At 47.7% G+C, this 13,259-nt stretch overlaps 1 pseudogene across 1 annotated transcript; it reads left to right on the plus strand.

The window, feature by feature from the left end:
* The first annotated feature begins 5,618 nt into the window (after positions 1-5,618).
* Positions 5,619-7,196, plus strand: LOC111146478 (annotated as a pseudogene). Its single transcript, XR_002640538.1, has one exon. The product of XR_002640538.1 is annotated as an exostosin-1 pseudogene (transcript).
* The last annotated feature ends 6,063 nt before the right edge of the window (positions 7,197-13,259 follow it).

Here is a 13,259-nt window from a genome sequence, read left to right on the forward strand (position 1 = left end):
AGCCTCCTATTCAATGTGCAGCTCCCTGCCCTTCCTCTCCCCACTCTATGCCTTTGATTCGAACTATCTGAAATTATCTTGCCTATTTCTTTACTTGCTATTTTATTATCTCCCCCATTAGAATGAGAGCAGACACCTTATCTACTTTTATCCCCTGGATATCCCCTAGAAACGTGCCTTGCACATATGAAATTCTCGATAAATTTTCTTAAATTCATGTCTATGAGTTTTGTTTTGTTTTGTTTCGTTTTGTTTTGATCAGGCTGTCTTGAAGAAGGGAGGTAGATTAAATTCTCTAAAGGAAGTTGCAGTGTTGTGGCAAAACCCAGGGATGGAGTCAGAAGATGAAAGTCAAATTCTAAATTCTCCACTTGAAAATCAACTGACCTTGGGTAAGTCATTTAACTCGGTTAGGTACTCTTGCCTCCTGCGGACATTTAGCAACATCTAGAGATGGTTTTGTGTCAGCTGGAGAAGCAGGTGGGAGTGGAGCGTGCTGTGGGCCCAGATGGGGAGAGGCCAGGGATGTGCTAAACAGCCCACAGGGCAGGGGCTAGTCCCCTGCAACGAAGAATTGTGCTGAGCACAGTGTCAGCCGTGCCCAGGCTAAGGGAGACTGAACTAGTGCCCTTCTCATTAGTAAAACAGAGATCATTTTCTCTTTCTAATCCATGGCATGCTCATGATGCTTGAGGATAAGTCTTCTCATAAAAGTGTTTTATAAATGACAAAGGACTATAGACAAGTAAGCTTCAGTGTCGAGCCCCATGCCTTATGCAGAATGGATACTCCAAAAATATTTGTTCAATGAATGAATGAATGAATTGCCAGGAGTCCCTTCCCAAGATTGAGCTTTGGTTTTCTCATTTGTGACTGAGGAAAAAGATAGTACTATGTGCGTTGGGGACCTTATGAGGTAGCAGAGACACTGTGTATTGGTCTATGCAGGGCATCTCAGACTGTTTCAAGTAGTAAGGTATCACGAGGTCCTGTCCTGTGTTTTCTGGATGGGACCCTCAAGGCCTGGAGTTCAGAAACAAGACGCTCCAGGTTTCCCCAGGTTCTGGCGACAGTTTCCTGGTCAGGAATCTCTCCACTCCTCCACGATGCCCCGAATCTTTTTGTCCTGCTTGTCGTTTCTCACCTTCTGCAACCGATCAGCATATACCCAGCACAGTTTCCAGCCGTTTTAGGAGCTGGGAATACTTACTGCAGAGACCTCACCTCACCTAAACATGAAAGTGTGTGGACATCAAATGAAAAAAAATTAAAAAAGAGTATATAGCTTTATGAAGATTGGATTGTCTTATCCGTCACCCTCAAGTTATATTTTAGATAACTTAAACATGAATTAACGTCAGCATTTTAGTTTGTTTTTCCATTTTGGAGTCAGTTATTTTCTCTGATAGCAAATATAATCATAGGCCTTTGAAAAGCATTTGTGTCTTTGATGCTTTATACACTAAAAAAGTCTTCTTTGCTTTTTGTCCATTGGTTGGTTTCCCTTCTTCCCTTTTCCTGTTTCCTTGAATCAGTCAGTGACCATTCCGGAGTCTATAAAGCATCTGGAAATAGTAGTGTGTTTGGTGGGTGATAGTTCATGTAATTGAATGTTGTCAACTTACAAACATCATCTTGTATCCATATGTGTCCAAGAGTGTGATGACCAGACCTCACGTTTGCTCTGTGCATTGTGGACTGCAAAGGGCTTTCTCATACATTATCCATTTGTTCTCATTTGATTCTCACAGTGGTCCAGTGAACTGAGCATGACAGATATTAAAGTTACTCTTGATTTTACCAAGAAGAATCCAAAGCTTAGGGAAGTGTAGGGACTCGTTCAAGGTTATAGAGAAAGTGTCAGAGCCAAGATGAGAATCCACATCTCCTGGATTTCTTGGGTGCTATGCTATTTTCAGGTCTTTAGTTGGCTGTGGGGAAAGAATTATTCCTGGAAAAGGAGATTAAGCAAGACTTGAGCACTGGGATAACTTTGGGGTGTGTGTGTGTGTTTGTGTGTGCATGTGTGTGTGTATGCATGCACATATGCACGTGTGTGTGTTATAATAGAACATTAGCCTCGAACATTCTCTATGTGTTCTATAGACAATGAGATCAAATTAATTAAATAGTTCAACACATACTTATTTAGCGATGGGCACTGTTGTGGGTGCTGGGGATATAGCAGATATCAAAAAGACCACATCCTTGACTCATGGAGCTCATATACAGCAGATAAGTGATAAATTAGTAATCAATATATAGTAGGGTGGATGTTGATTACTGTTAAGGAAAAAAATAATAAAGCAGGGTGAGGGGGTGGGAAAAAGGGGGAGGGATTGCTATTTTATTTAGGTAGGTCAAAGGTGGCCTCAACGGTAATGTGGCATTTGAAAAGATACTTAAAAGAAGTGAGGGAGTGCTAGTCATGTGGATACTGAGGGCACACTGGGAGAGATGAGGATGTGCAAAGTTCCTGAGGCAGCAACATGTTTGTACACATGAGAAACAGCAAGGAAACCAACCTGCCTGAGGGAGAAAGAGTAGATTGGGATGGAGGGAGAGTTTTTGGCAGGATATGAGGTGAGAGGCATCTGGAAAGGAGAAGGAAGACAGCGAAGATCCTGAAGGATCTTACAGGTCACTGTGAGGGCTTTGGTTCTTACTCTAAGAGAGACAGGGATGCTTTAAGGACTTTGACCAGAGGCCTTATACGATCTGATATACAATCTTGGAGGATTTCTGATGATTTGATTGGCCCTCTGTTAAGATATTCCTGGTTAGTAATATTTCTACCTTGAGCAAGAGACTCGGTCCTGCCATGGGGCTTGGTGGTGGGGTGCAGTTTCTTTTCAGTCATGCTCAAGTGCTGTGGTGAAGTCAAATTTTAGTAATTCGTTCATTGTTCTGATCAGTGGTTGAGCTCCACCTAAGTGCTGGGAGCCACCTCGGGCTTTGGGTGTTCAAGAGTGAGATAGGGGCCCTGCTCTCAGGGAGCTTCTCCCACAGTGAAGAAATACGGACAGTGAACAAGTGAACCAGTAAAAGATTTGAGCTAGTGAAAAGGGCTACAAAGAAAACAGAACAGAGGGAGGTGAAATGATGATGCCATTGTAAGGGCTACTTTAGATTTCAGTATGATTTTGAAGTGCAGAACTTAGGCAAAAAAAAAAAAAAATGTTACACATGTGAAACAATTTACAGTTTATAAATTCAAAGGTGGCCAAAAAAAAAAAAAAAAGTGTGAGTTATTCTGACTTTTTAAATGAGAAGCTGAGGTTCCATGAGATTAGGCCACATGCCCAAGGCCCTAGTAAATGGCACATTTGGGATCTGAGTCCAAGTGTTCTCTAATTTTCAGTACCAAAACATTTCTCACAGTGTGCACCACTATGAAACAGACAGTAGGGCCAGGTAACCCTGGGACATGGGATGAGGGAATGAATGAGCCGTGGTTACGCAAGACAAGAAGCATGTGCCAAAGCCGGAAGAGAATGCGAAAGAGTAAGGACGGTAGCTGGCTCCCCCTAAGGTCACATAGGACCACGGATAGGATGTAGAGGGGCTGACATCCCCACATGTCCACTTCCCCTAGAACCCAGATAATGTGCACCCTGATCTCAGCAGAAGGATCCCTGCCTTGGATGGCTGCTTTCAGCGACCCCAGGCTGGGGAGAGCCCAGGGTCCCGTGAGGCTTCAGTCACTGCATTCATCTGCATCATTGTCACTGTATGTGGGAAACGACTGAAACCTCATTTCTGTCCCAGGCCTCTCCAAATCGTGCAGGGGGTACAAATCAAACCTGGAAAAGCTACCTCATCTTTGGCCGTTCAGAAATAGGGAGAGGCTTCAGGAATGTACAGTAATGTCCCACCCATGCCCTTTCCCCCCTTTATTAAAACAAATCTAAAACAACAAATGTCTAAAATTTTCCACTGGATCCTTTCACCCTGCCTTGTTGTAACCATGCCCTTCGTCCACACCCTGCTGGAGTTTTTTTGCAGCCCGAGGGAGGCTGGGAAGTGTCTGTCCCTAGCTCTCAGTCACTCCCATAATAAACAATCACTAAACAGCTTGCTGCCCTAGGCAACTGTTTGTCCAGCTTGGCCAGACCCTGTGGACTTCAGCTAGGGAAAAGAGGGTGGGAGATGTTCTCTGTATAGCAAAATTCAGGCTCTGAGGCCAGGGAGCTTGCCTTTGACCAGAAACCTGGTTTGGGATCTGGCGCATCTTTGTGGGACTGGAGGATACCTTTAGGGAGACTGCGGGTCTTTATCTAAGCAGTCTAATGAAGTTCCCTGGGGGTAGCTGGCGCTTGGGGCTGCAGTGTGGGAAGGCATTTGCAAGAAGGACCAACCATATTGCACTAACTGGAAATAAGGTCATTTCCTGCCTCAAGTTTCCCATCTACAGCTGGGACAGTTGGCAGTTCTACTAGTCATCCATTCCTAAGAGACATCTCCTTAGAAACCACCACCCCACCACCACAAAAAGAGAAGCACCTCACTTTAGGGACTGGGACCAGCTTAACTTAACCTGTTCCTCTCCAGTCATTAGAAAAATCTCTCTTTTTTTCTGTGATTGGATCTCTTGGAAGCTTTCTACAGAATAGACGAAGGGGCTTCAGGGGCGAGGAAAGGTTTGCACACAGATGAGGATTTAGAATAGATGTCTCAGGACAGAGACACGAAGAATTGCAACGATTCCTCTTGATTGTAATATTTCCTTTTTATTTGGGGGAGATTGGGGCGTGTCCTTGGGGGCAGAAAAAACAAAGCTGGGCTTTGTAGGGAACAAGGGACCCGTTTAAACGCTTGATAGGAAATTAAAATACTGATCCTCCGAGGGTCGAGGGTGGGCAGGGAGAGAGGCTGCTTCTGGTCGGCGGTCGCGTTCTATGAAGTCTCTCCTCTCCCACCCCTCGGGCTCGCCACGCCGCTTCATTTCGAACATCTTTCCCCAGGAACTCGCACACTCCCTGCTCGGGGAGGCGGTCCCGGCAGGCAGGCAGGCAGGCAGACAGGCGAGGAGACGGCATTCTCGGGGGCGCCCTGGGAGCGCCAGCCGGTCCCCGCTTCCTCGGCCGCCCGGTGCCCGCGGGCGCCTCTGGGCGGCGCTGGCTCCCGGCACAGCAGCCGCTGGCGGTGCGGCCCAGGCCCGGACCGGGCCCTGGTCTGGCCGAGCTTCCCAGCCTCTGGGCCGTGGGGCTCGCACCCGGCCGCCCCGCGCTCAGGCCGCCCGCAGAGACGCCCCGGGGTCCCCGCGCCCCCGCGCCCCTGCGCCGCGCCGGAGCCTCGGCCGGCGGCCGGGGGGTTATGAATGGGCGCAGCGGAAGCACCGCCCCCCCCCGGACGTGACGCTCGGCCAATGGCAGCGCGGGCTGCGTGGATGGATGAGGTCAGCGCTGTCGTGTCGGGAATGGAATGTGTAAGTGTAACATTCAGAACCGGGTAACATTCGGCGACCGAACGCGGCGGTCGGCGGCGATCGCGCGGGGGCCTGCGAAGCGCCGCTCGGGGCCGGCACTGCCCGCGGGGAGGACGCGCCGCCGCCGTCGCCCAGCGCCGCCGCCGCCGCCTCCAGCCGGGCCGCCGCGCGTCCCGGGGGCCGGCCCCGCGAGCGCAGGAGTAAACACCGCCGGAGTCTTGGAGCCGCTGCAGAAGGGAATAAAGAGAGATGCAGGGATTTGTGAGGTTACGGCGCCCCAGCTGCAAGATGCACTAGCCGGCTGAACCCGGGGATCGGCGGCTGACTTGTTGGAACCGGAGTGCTCTGCACGGGAGTGTGGATGAGTTGAAGTTGCTTTCCCGGGGCTCGTTTTCCACGCTGCCGAGAGGAATCCGAGAGGCAAGGAAATCACTTCGCCTTGCCATTGATTGGGCATCGGGAGCTTTTTTTTTCTCCCCTCTCTTTCTTTTCCTCCGTCTTGTTGCATGCAAGAAAATTACAGTCCGCTGCTCGCCCGCCCTGGGTGAGAAATATTCAGCCCCGCTTTCTCCCGTCCATTGTGCAAGCCAAAGATGAAAGACCGAAGGGGAGAAAGTTAAAGAAATCGCCCACATGCGCTGGATCAGTCCACGGCTTGGGGAAAGGCATCCAGAGAAGGTGGGAGCGGAGAGTTTGAAGTCTTTACAGGCGGGAAGATGGCGGACTGGAGCTGAAAGTGTTGATTGGGAAACTTGGGTGATCCTCGTGTTTATTTACAACCCTCTTGACCCAGGCAGGACACATGCAGGCCAAAAAACGCTATTTCATCCTGCTCTCAGCTGGCTCTTGTCTCGCCCTTTTGTTTTATTTCGGAGGCTTGCAGTTTAGGGCATCAAGGAGCCACAGCCGGAGAGAAGAGCACAGCGGTCGGAATGGCTTGCACCACCCGAGTCCGGATCGTTTCTGGCCCCGCTTCCCGGACGCTCTGCGCCCCTTCGTTCCTTGGGATCAATTGGAAAACGAGGATTCCAGCGTGCACATATCCCCCCGGCAGAAGCGAGACGCCAACTCGAGCATCTACAAAGGCAAGAAGTGCCGCATGGAGTCCTGCTTCGATTTCACCCTTTGCAAGAAAAACGGCTTCAAAGTCTACGTGTACCCGCAGCAGAAAGGGGAGAAAATCGCCGAAAGTTACCAAAACATTCTAGCGGCCATCGAGGGCTCCAGGTTCTACACATCGGACCCCAGCCAGGCGTGCCTCTTTGTCCTGAGTCTGGATACTTTAGACAGAGACCAGTTGTCACCTCAGTACGTGCACAATTTGAGATCCAAAGTGCAGAGTCTCCACTTGTGGAACAATGGTAGGAATCATTTAATTTTTAATTTATATTCCGGCACTTGGCCTGACTACACCGAGGACGTGGGGTTTGACATCGGCCAGGCGATGTTGGCCAAGGCCAGCATCAGTACTGAAAACTTCCGACCCAACTTTGATGTTTCCATTCCCCTCTTTTCTAAGGATCATCCCAGGACAGGAGGGGAGAGGGGGTTTTTGAAGTTTAACACCATCCCTCCTCTCAGGAAGTATATGCTGGTATTCAAGGGGAAGAGGTACCTGACAGGGATAGGGTCAGACACCAGGAATGCCTTATATCACGTCCATAACGGAGAGGACGTGGTGCTCCTCACCACCTGCAAGCATGGCAAAGACTGGCAAAAGCACAAGGATTCTCGCTGTGACAGAGACAACACCGAGTATGAGAAGTAAGTGGCTTGGCTGTCAGGCCTGCGCCGGTCCGCCCTGGGCCCTGCCCACCTTAGCTAGGTGTGCGGTGGGGGAATGGGGTGGGGCAGAGGGGCCCTCTGGCCTCTTCACTCCGCTTCCCAGCCTGGGACTGAGCAGCCTGCTTCAGGCCTGTGGCTAGGAGCGGGGGACCGAGAGTTCGAGCTCTTCGGGCAAACCCCGGAGCACTGTCCTGGGCCAAGTAGGCGACCGTGCCTCCCTCTTGCTTGGAAACCCTTAAGGGCTGTGTATCTTCTGTGAAAGGTGTGGGTTTGAGCCGAGTTCGGAAACGGTGCTTCACCAGTGGGCGCGGGAGGGTGTGCAAGGAGGTCTAGGGGCCCTGAAGGGTCTCTGAATCCACCCACGGTCTGGAGACCTTCCCCCCCACCCCAGATCTGTAATTTATTTGCTTTTCTCAGGAGCAGGGGGACTGCTTTCCCGGGAATTTCCCAGCCTCCAGTTGTCAGATTTCCGTACACCTTAAATTTACGTTAGCGGTGGAAGTGTTTTAATGTAAGGTACTAAACTTTCTGTGCCTGTCTTCTCCCTACCTTCCATGGCATTGACTTTTGCAAAGGGAGACCTTAAGCTGATCCTGGCCTGTGATCTTTCATTCGTTCGTTCGTTCGTTCGTTCATTCATTCATTCATGTATATGTGTTTGTATGTTTGTATCCTGTGTCCTACATTCATTCATTCATTCATTCATTCATTCATGTATATGTGTTTGTATGTTTGTATCCTGTGTCCTACCTAGGGAGAAGCTGTTTTTAAAATCTGGGCCTCAGCCGGGCTTGCTGTAAACTCCAGTTGCTAATTTAGATTTCCCTTTCCCTTTTGTCTTTATTATTTGCATGTCAATCGGAGACTGTTACTCTTTGAATGGGCACGAGATGCCTCCTTACCCTCTGTACTGAGGCTAGTTTTGTCCAGTTGCTAAGTAACTGAGTTGGATACTTTGTAGCCTTTCTTTCTCTTCCTTTTCCTTCCAGTGGCAGAAACTGACACATGGGATTTGGGGTCAAAGCTAGTTTCTACAAATCTGCTTTAACCTGAGTTTGGCGGGTCTGCTTCCGAGTAGATGGGGTCAGAGCCCCAGACTCTCATTTATATCTGGCTGTGAAAGAGTTAGTGAGCTCCTACAGTGCATTTCCACGTTACGCCAGTTAAAAACCAGAGCAGCCTTGTGCTACCCAGGGAAGGAAGGGGGAACCTCTCAGCTGAGTACAAGAGGAACTGGCAGAGGTTGGCAGATTTTGCAATTGATTCATGAAATGCAGAATAGGGGAAACGCTTCGCAGACCTGATTGGCACAGGAAGGACTGTAGTGGGAAGGCAACCCTGAAAATGAAAGGTTTGATTGTTGTCTGTGGATTTCCTCAGACACTCAGGCCTCTGTAGGAGTGATTGGAAGGGAAATTAAAGTCCTCCTATACGGGATCATAGACACCAAAGGAGAAAGTATCAAACACTTGGATTCCCCAACCCCCAACACCTCTTGGCCTTCCAAGCATAAGAAAACCCGAGGCTAGGGTCAATTATGAATTCAGATTTTACTCTTCTTCGTGGGAGGGGCAGTTATGTGTGAATGTTGAGTGCAGTTGCGGTGGATTAAAATTTTCTCACAAGAGAAACAAACTATGGTTAGTAATAAACTGCTTTGTTTACACGACATTTACATTGACCTATTCCTGTGGGTGCTTGTAAGAAAAAAAAAATGCTTATAGCCTTTCAGGAATTCCTTTGTCTGGCTTGTGCTGGAGTAACTCGAGACTAAGTCTCACCTTTTGGTGTCTTCTAAAGCAGCCTCACCGAATTTTGTGGAAGGATCGCTGTGGTCCTCATTCTTCTGAAGGAACTGGAGCTGAGTTCTCAGTGTAGGAAATCTGAAGGATACTTTTATTTGGGAAACACCCTTGATCCCATAAAACGATCATCTTTTTTTACCCTCTTATTCCCCCCAAATAAATATTTAATCTCTACATTCCCTGCTGAAGCTTTTTCTAGAGCTTGGCAATGAAGGAAGGAGGAGCTGGTTTTGTAGAACCTCTAATTTTTGCCAATTAAATCTAACTAATTTTTGGCCTCTTTGGGATTGGGCTAGGAAATCTGACACCCACGCTCTTGTTTTGGGTTTAAAGACCACAAGGGGTCAGGCCCTTAGGATTGGGGCTCATTGGAAAAGTGGTCTTTACTTAGCAAAGCAAGTTTGGTCTTTTCTCCCGAGCAGGGATTTCTTCAGCAGAGTCAATTCTGGGTGGTTTTTCATGTTTCCCTTTCGCACGCTTTCCAGCTCTAACCTTGTTCACTGGGTTGGGATGGTGCTGTAGGACGTTCACGTTCATTAGCCTGGTCTACCTGAAGTTTTAACTCATTCCTCTCATTGGGTTATCAGAACCTGTGATCATTGAGAAACAGTGCTTGCAAACATGATTGTCTTTTACTTTTGACTTTGAAGCCCATGAAGATGAAGACTGAGCCTGGAAACAGAGCGGCAAAGCTCACGCATCGTGAGCAATGGCGTGCTTTGCTTGGAACCCACAGCAACCCCTTTCCACCCCGTTTGTTGTGTTCTGGAAGTGAGTCTTGCATATATGTGCGATGCAGAACTCCACAGTCTGGCGCTCCTCTCTCTTCCCGGTCTTTGAGAAGGACGTGATAGTGATGTTAGCTCTGTGCAAGTCAGGGAAGTCTGACTTCTCATACTTGACTTTTGATTTGTTACCTTGGACGTTAGTTATCCTTTTGTGGAATGAGTTTTCGAGTCCTTCAGGGACGCTCTATGCATCCATTTGGCAATGGCTTGTAAAAACACCATCAGTTTCCATCCGCTTCTCTTCATGAGCAGGTACCTCTGAAAAGTCTTCAGTGTAATTTGCTGTGACTGGCAGCCCACAGTATAAGTTCGCTTTGGACTTACGAGGTCTGATAATTAGAGTGGAGATTTGTGGTATCGTGGCCTAGTTAGGGTCCTACAGAATATACACAGGTGTACCAACTGAAAAAAACTAGTTGCCCTTCGTGAAATTTAGCCTTATGTGATGATGAAGATGTCGTGCTAAGTGGTTGAGGACTTCCATCTCACATGCACTTTCTTGGAAATCGGACATTTTTTACTGGAAGTATAAGAGTGGCACGGAATGAGGGGAAATACTTCTCTCTTGTAATAGCAACAGTTTTGAGCCAGACCTCCGGGATTATATTAAAACATCCATTTTCATGACACCCATAATTAATTTTCATCAGTTGCATATATATATTATATATATATATGTGTGTGTGTGTATATATATATATATATATATATATATATAATATTTTAAGATTTTATTTATTTATTTGACAGAGATCACAAGTAGGCAGAGAGAGAGGGGGAAGCAGGCTCCCTGCTGAGCAGAGAGCCCAACATGGGGCTTGATCCCAGGACCCTGGGATCATGACCTGAGCCAAAGGCAGAGGCTTTAACCCACTGAGCCACCCAGGCACCCCATCAGTTGCATATATTAACAGATGTAGGTGCTGGTGGCTAAGATAAGTCGCTGCAGTGATTATATGATTTGGAATGAGGCTTTTTAGAGCAATACTGTTTTTTCACTCCTTTGAGTTTCCTAGGCGTCCTTACAGGAACTACTCTGGTTTTTTTTTTGGCATGAACTTCATAGTTCAAATCCCTTCAAGGGGCATTATTGCGAAGCTTCAAATTTGGCTTTCTGAAATAGAAGAAAGAGAAGGAAATGAGAGGTGGCTTCTATCTTTGACCCCTCCAAGGAGAGCAGTGGTGAATAATTTAAGCAACTCTTCTGGGAACAGGCAGGATTTTATGCAGGCCTTTTTGATATCTTTTCCCATGTTTGCTGAAGCTCTACCTTACAATCTTGGTATTTTTAAGGGTCCTGAAGCTAAGTGATTGATCATTCAGCTTCCAGGATCCTCATTTTACAGGTGTGAAAACAGAGGGATAGAATGTTTGCGGGACTTGCATTAAGGTTAAAAAACTGATTGGTAGTAAGGGTGGGTAGCCCTGGGATGCAGGCCGTCCGAATTTTCCGCATTGACATATAGCAGTTCATCGTCAATTACAGATACACTTGAAAGCTCTCCGCCAGCTAGGAGATCCTTTCTATAGCTGATTCTTGGGGGGGGGGGGGATTTCTCTTGGAATCCTTTGGGGAGATGAGGAAGACCTTGGACAAACTTTGAAAGTAAAAACAAACAAAAATGACATTGATGCACCATTCGTCCTAGAATTTCAGGCGTTGATACACAGCCCCATCCTCAGACTTTCAAATTCTTGCTCTCGGGCCAACCTTCTGCTTTTCATTGCTGACCACGGTGTTGGTCCCTGGAGCTGTTTGACCTGTAGTCCAGGAAGGAGGTTTTTGGACCTTTCAGTTTGGCCCTAAGGGATTTAGGGAATAGACTGTGAATTAAGCGAATGATAAGGTGAATACAGGTGTGTTCATAGAAAAAGAAAATGTGCACAAGTGGGAATTGTAAATGATTATTTATTTATTTCCCATCATCCCAGACTGTATCAGCAGACCCCTCGAGCAAGTTCATGATGCAGCAGTGAACCTTAAAGTGAATGTTTTTCTCCTCTAAAATGAAAGGTGGAAATCGTGCTTCTTAGGTTTTAAATGTAAAATATGAGTGCCTCTCCACGCCCCCCACTCCCCAGTTATATGATAGCACAAAAGCCTTTCTAAAATAAACCATACAAGCACAGTTTAAAAATAAAGATAGGGAACATTATGCAGAATTGTGAAATTGGCAAGTGTGTCTTGCACCCGTGTTCTGGTTCTCTCTGTCACCCCTTTCTTAACCTCCGTCTGAACTTGCTTTCTGGAGAGGACTTGGGAGCCTCATTTACAAGGAATCCCCTCAATAAAGGGAGGGGTGCTGGGTGCTACCTCTGGGGACATTTACCTGTTGGTTGAGTCCAGTTCAACAAACGACTTGGTTTAGAGTAGAATCTGACCTAAACTAGGTCATACAGTGAAAGGCTTGCTAATAACGACTGGACAGGCCCTGCCAAGGGGAGGCCACGTTGGTCCCCCTGACTGTGCCAGCAGGTCTAGGTGGCACACACTTGGCAGAGGGGAAGCTGTCACATCCTTGGTGGCGATTGTTGTCTTTGTCTGAAGGTCTATAACTCTGCCTCCCCAGGATGCTGCCAGAAAATGACCTTGAGTATACTAATACCACACCAAAGGTTGCCCTTGGCTATCCTGCCTGCCAGGCCATTTTACAGGCGTGGGCACTGAGACCAACTCCGGGGAGGTGGTATGTGTCAGGCGACACAGCTTTGGAAGCAGCTGAACTGAGGCTACAAGCTGAGCTTTTCCCTCCCGGTTCCCGTGTTCTCACGGAGGCCTGCCGCCCTCAGAGTGAACCAGGTCAGGCTTAGTGGTCACTGGCTTCCCCGGTCTCCTGAGCATGTTCTTTGTTGAAACGCGAACAGTGGGCTCGTGTTGCCATGAGCTCGATGACTAACTGCTTTTGCTTAGAAACTCTTCCACTTGTGACCAAGTTCATTTACGGAACAGGGACGCCCTCAAAACTGGGGGGTCTGTTGCGTGCCTGGGATTTGAATTTACCTTTATTAGCTCATCTCAGCCTTTCAACAACAGGGTGAGGTGGGATAAATCCTCTTTTTCCAGGTTACAGTGCAGGCCTGGAGAGGGTAAAGGAACGTATCTGCTGAGTAAATCGAGGCGTTCTAACTGGGGGCCTTGGGTTCCCGAGTTTGTTCTTTTTCCCTCTACAAAGTGTTACCACCTTAAAGAATTGAATGGAATTTCTACCTGTTCCCATGTTATTTATTGGTGACTTTGGTGTGTTTCAGGTGTTTGTGTATCATCTTTATTTTTCCCACTGCTTTTTATTATTTTATTTTATTTTTAAAAAGATTTTATTTATGTATTTGACAGAGATAGAGAGAAGGAATACAAACAGGGGGAGTGGGAGAGGAAGAGGGAGAAGCAGGCTTCCTGCTGAGCAGGGAGCCCGATGTGGGGCTCAATCCCAGGACCCTGGGATCATGACCTGA

This window comes from Enhydra lutris, unplaced genomic scaffold (assembly GCF_002288905.1).
Source record: "Enhydra lutris kenyoni isolate GAN:26980312 unplaced genomic scaffold, ASM228890v2 scaffoldscaffold14, whole genome shotgun sequence".
NCBI lineage: Eukaryota > Metazoa > Chordata > Mammalia > Carnivora > Mustelidae > Enhydra > Enhydra lutris.